Source organism: Mesoplodon densirostris, chromosome X (genome assembly GCF_025265405.1).
Source record: "Mesoplodon densirostris isolate mMesDen1 chromosome X, mMesDen1 primary haplotype, whole genome shotgun sequence".
In the NCBI taxonomy this organism is placed as follows: Eukaryota; Metazoa; Chordata; class Mammalia; order Artiodactyla; family Ziphiidae; genus Mesoplodon; species Mesoplodon densirostris.
The window spans coordinates 55,973,909-55,978,988 of record NC_082681.1 but is presented as its reverse complement, the minus strand read 5'-3'; the positions used below and the strand labels follow the sequence as shown (position 1 = coordinate 55,978,988).

General features: G+C 37.5%; 1 pseudogene; it reads right to left on the bottom strand.

Annotated features, from left to right (window-relative positions):
• Nucleotides 1–1,508: 1,508 nt before the first annotated feature.
• LOC132481599 (tigger transposable element-derived protein 1-like) lies at nucleotides 1,509–4,291 on the bottom strand (annotated as a pseudogene).
• Nucleotides 4,292–5,080: the final 789 nt, after the last annotated feature.

Here is a 5,080-nt window from a genome sequence, read left to right as displayed (position 1 = left end):
TATACATTACCTATATATTGAACATATTTTTTTCTAGTTTGATATTGGTATTTTAGCATTATTTACAAAGATTTTTTCTTGCTATGCAGATATTAATCCATTCAACAAATATTTATTGAACCCCTACTATGTGCCAACCACTAGTTTGAGTTATAGGGATATAGTGACGATAAAGACAGACAAGGTCCTTGCAGTCAGGGTGCTTACATTCTAATAAAGAAGCAGGAAAGTAAGTAAACAACAGATGTACAGACTGTAGCTGTATGATAGTGAAAATAAACTGGTTGACAAAGAGTATACGGGAGAAAATGGTAAGCTGAGATCTTTCCAAGGAAATGACATTTGAGGTAAGACCTGAAAGATGAACATGAGACAAATGGGTAAAGCATATAGGCAGTGGAGAGGAGCTCTGGGGTTAGGGAAAAGTTGGGGTCGGGGTCAGGGGGGACAGCAATCCAAAGGACCAAAGGCAGGAAAGGGTGTAGTGTGTTCAAGGACAAAAAGAAAAGCATGATCACTGAGCCTAGTGAGGAACAGGGAAAATGTTATGAATGAGGCTGTAGAGGAGGGGAGAGGCCAAATGAGACAAGATCTTATTTTATTCCAAGAGCGAGAGCCACCGAAGAGTTTTAGGTATGGAACAGCATGATTTGATTTATGTTCTTAAAGCTCATTTGTTTTAGCTATGCAGAGAATAAATTGGCAAAGAGAAAAAGTACAAAGAGAAAGAATAGTTAAGCAACTATTGCACAAGTCTAGACCAGAGATGATAGTGGTTTAGATTACAGTGTTAGCCATGGAGAGAAAATAAAAGGAGAAGAGCAATTCTTAGGCAATCCAATTTGCTCTTCTATCCCCTCTCCCCACACACATCTTCATCTAGTTTTCACTCATCCTTTCTAGTGTCAAGAAACAATGTACCTCATCTCTTTTGTAAAACCAACCTCTCAAGATACATCAAGAAGCCTTTCTTGGATAAACAGCAACGTCCTATGTATAGCACAGGGAACTAGAATCAACATCCTGTGATCAACCATAACAGAGAAGAATATAAAAAAGAATGTATATATGTATAACTGAATCACTTTGCTGTACAGCAGAAATTAACACATTGTAAATCAACTATATTTCAATAAAAAATAAAATAAAATATACTGAGGGAAAAAAATTAAATTAAATTAAATTAAAAATAAAAGAAGACTTTCTTGAACCTTTGACTGTGCTAAGAGTCAATAATGTGTGCAAACCTCTACCAAAGCACTTAACATTATGTCTTAATTATATTCATTCGTCTTTCTTTTAATTTGACCATAGCCTCCATGAGGTAGGTGATTATGTCTTATTCATCTATATAACAGAGCACCTGTGTCAGTACCTGATACCTAGTAGGTACTTAATTATTAATTATACTTGAATTGATGGAGTGGGTATTACATTTTACCTAAGGCATATATGGAAATACTAATTTATTTTAATCTGTTGATGTTATACTTTATTGCTAAGAAATGCTAAACATCATCCAAGCCTTCAGTGAGCTGTAGTATTTTTGCTGGTGGAGGGTCTTGCCTCGATGTTGATGGCTGCTGACTGATCAGGGTGGTGTTTGCTGAAGGCTGGGGTGGCTGCGGCAATTACTTAAAATAAGACAACAATGAAGTTTGCCACATGGATTGATTCTTCCTTTCACGAATTATTCTCTGTAACATGCAGTGATATTTTATAGCATTTTACCCACAGTAGAACTTCTTTCAATCCTCTCAAACCCTCCTACAGCTTTATCAACTAAGTTTATGTTGTATTCTAAATCCTTTGTTGTCATTTCAACCAAATTCACGGCATCCTCACCAGGAGTAGGTTCCATCTCAAGAAACCACTTTCTTTGCTCATCTGTAAAAAGCAACTCCTCACCTGCTAGTTTTATCATGAGATTGCAGCAATTCAGTCACATCTTCAGGCTCCACTTCTATTCTAGTTCTCTTTCTATTTCCACATCTGCAGTTACTTCCTCCACTGAAGTCTTGAACCCCTCAAAGTCATCCATGAGAGTTGGAATCAGCTTCTTCCAAACTCCTGTGAACATTGATATTCTGACCTCTTCCCATGAATCATGAATGTTCTTAATGGCATCTAGGATGGTGAATCCTTTCCAGAAGGTTTTCAATTTACTTTGCCCAGATCCATCAAAGGAATCACTATCTATGGCAGCTATAGCTTTACGAAATGTATTTCTTTTTTTCTTTTTTTGTAATCTATCTATCTATCTATCATCTATCTACCTATCTATCTATCTATTTATTTATTTTTGGCTGCATCGGGTCTTCGTTGCTGCCCACGGGCTTTTCTCTGCTTGCAGCAAGCGGGGGCTACTCTTTGTTGCGGTGCGTGGGCTTCTCATTGTGGTGGATTCTCTTGTGGAGCACGGGCTCTAGGCACACGGGCTTCAGTAGTTGTGGCATGAAGGCTTCAGTAGTTGTGGCTCATGTGTTCTAGAGCGCAGGCTCAGTAGTTGTGGTGCACGGGCTTAGTTGCTCCGTGGCATGTGGGATCTTCCTGGACCAGGGCTCGAACTCATGTCCCCTGCATTGGCAGGCGGATTCTTAACCACTGTGCCACCAGGGAAGTACCACAAAATATATTTTGTAAACAATAAGACTTGAAAGTTGAAATTACTTCTTGATCCATGGGCTGCAGAATGGATGTTGTGTTCGAAGCATGAAAAAAACATTGATCTCATTGTACACCTTCACCAGAGCTCTTGGGTGATGAGGTGCACTGTCAACGAGCAGTAATATTCTGAAAGGAATCTTTTTTTCTGAGCAGTAGGTCTCAACAGTGGGCTTAAAATATTCAGTAAACAATGTGGTAAACAGATGTGCTGTCATCCAGACCTTTTTGTTCCATTTATAGAATACAGACAGAGTAGATTTAGCATTTCTTGAGGACCCTAATATTTTCAGAGTGGTAAATGAACACTGGCTTCAACTAAAGTCACCAGCTGCATTAGCCCCTAACAAGAGAGTCAGCCTGTCCTTTGAAGCTTTGAGGCCAGACATTGACTTCTCCTCTCTAGCTATGAAAGTCCTAGATGGCGTCTTCTTCCAATATAAGGATGTTTTGTCTACACTGAAAATCTGTTTTTTAGTGTAGCCACCTTCATGAGTTATCTTATATATCTTCTGGATAACTTGCTGCAGCTTCTACATCAGCACTTACTGCTTCACTTTGCACTTTGATGTTAAGGAGATGGCTTCTTTCCTTCAACCTCATGAACCAACATCTGCTAGCCTCAAACTTTTCTTCTGCAACTTCCCCACCTCTGTCAGCCTTTATAGAATTGAAGGGAGTTAAGGCCTTACTCTATATTAGGCTTTGGCTTAAGGGAATATTGTGGCTTGATCTTCTGTATAGACAATTAAAATTTTCTCCATTTCAGCAATAAGGCTGTTTCACTTTCTTATCATTCATGTGATAAGCACAAATAGCTTTAATTTCCTTCAGGAACTTTTCCTTTGCATTCACAACCTGGCTAACTTTTGTGTGCAAGAGACCTAGCCTTTGGTCTACCTCGGCTTTCAACATGTCTTCCTCACTTAGCTTAATCATTTCTAGCTTTTGATTTAAAGTGAGAGATTTTCGACTCTTCCTTTCACATGACACTTATAGACGCCATTGTAGGATTATTCATTGGTCTAATTTCAACATTGTTGTGTCTTAGGGAATAGGGAGACCCAAGGAGATGGAGAGAGACAGGGGAAAGGCCAGTTGGTAGAGCAGTCAGAGCACACACAATGTTTATTGGTTAAAGTTCACCATCTTATATGGCTGCAGTTAGTGGTGCCCCAAAACCATTACAATAGTAACATCAAAGATCACTGATCATAGATCACCATAACAAATAAAATAATGGTAAAAAAGTTTGAAATATTGTGAGAATTACCAAAATTCTCACACAGAGACATGAAATGAGCAACTCTTCTTGGAAAAATAGTGCCAGTAGACTTGCTCAATGCAGGGTTTGCCACAAACCTTCAACTTGTAAAAAAGTGCTGTATCTGCAAAGAGTAATAAAGCAAAGCACAATAAAACAAGGTATGCCTGCAGTTATGTTTTAGGTTTATCTACAGTTATTGCTCTTCTCAAGTTGTATATAATTTTTAAAAATTATTTTTTAAATGTACAAAAATAAAACACAAGCACATGCATGTAAAATGCAAACAATTTAGGTAATACAGAGAGTAAAAAAGTGAGTTTCTCTTTTCTTCTCCCTGAGATAACAACTTCTGGCAGCCATTTCTCTATGCATTTACATAGAGAATGTGTATATACATAGATTACATGTAGTTTTGTCTTTACAAAAAGTGTTATCCTAAACATATTACTTGATTTCTTTTTACTTAATAACATCGATAACCAGGTCATATTTCCATACCATTATATAGAGAGACACCACATTTTTTAAGGGCTTTGTGATGGTCCATTGTAAGGATTAGCATAATGTACTTAGCCAGTAGTCTCTTGATGGATATTTAGGTTTCCAATTTCTTGTTATTACATATTATAATGCAATGAATATTCTTGTACCCCATATTTTCATATTTTTAATCTATTTGATAGTTAGAGGCTAATGATGATATGTTAAGCTTTTGTAATCCTGTTTCTGTTCATTTCTCCACTTATTTTTAACATCAGCATCAAGTGCTTAATGAATTTTGATATTACTTTTTAGCACAAAATTCAGGACTAAAATACCTTCATTTTGGATACTTTTATATATTTATTTATTTGGCTGCACCAGGTCTTTGTTGCAGCATGTGGAATCTTCGTTGCCATGTGTGGGATCTTTAGCTGTGGCATATGAACCCTTAGTTGCAGCATGGGGGATCTAGTTCCCCGACCAGGATCAAACCCGGACCCCCTGCACTGGGAGCACGGAGTCAGCCCCTGGACCACTAGGGAAGTCCCCATTTTGGATTTTTTAAATGAATATAAGCTAAATGTTTTTTCTTAAATTATATTTTATCCAATACCAATATTGACAGCAGTTTTCTTTTTGGATGTGACTGTCATACATACATTCAAT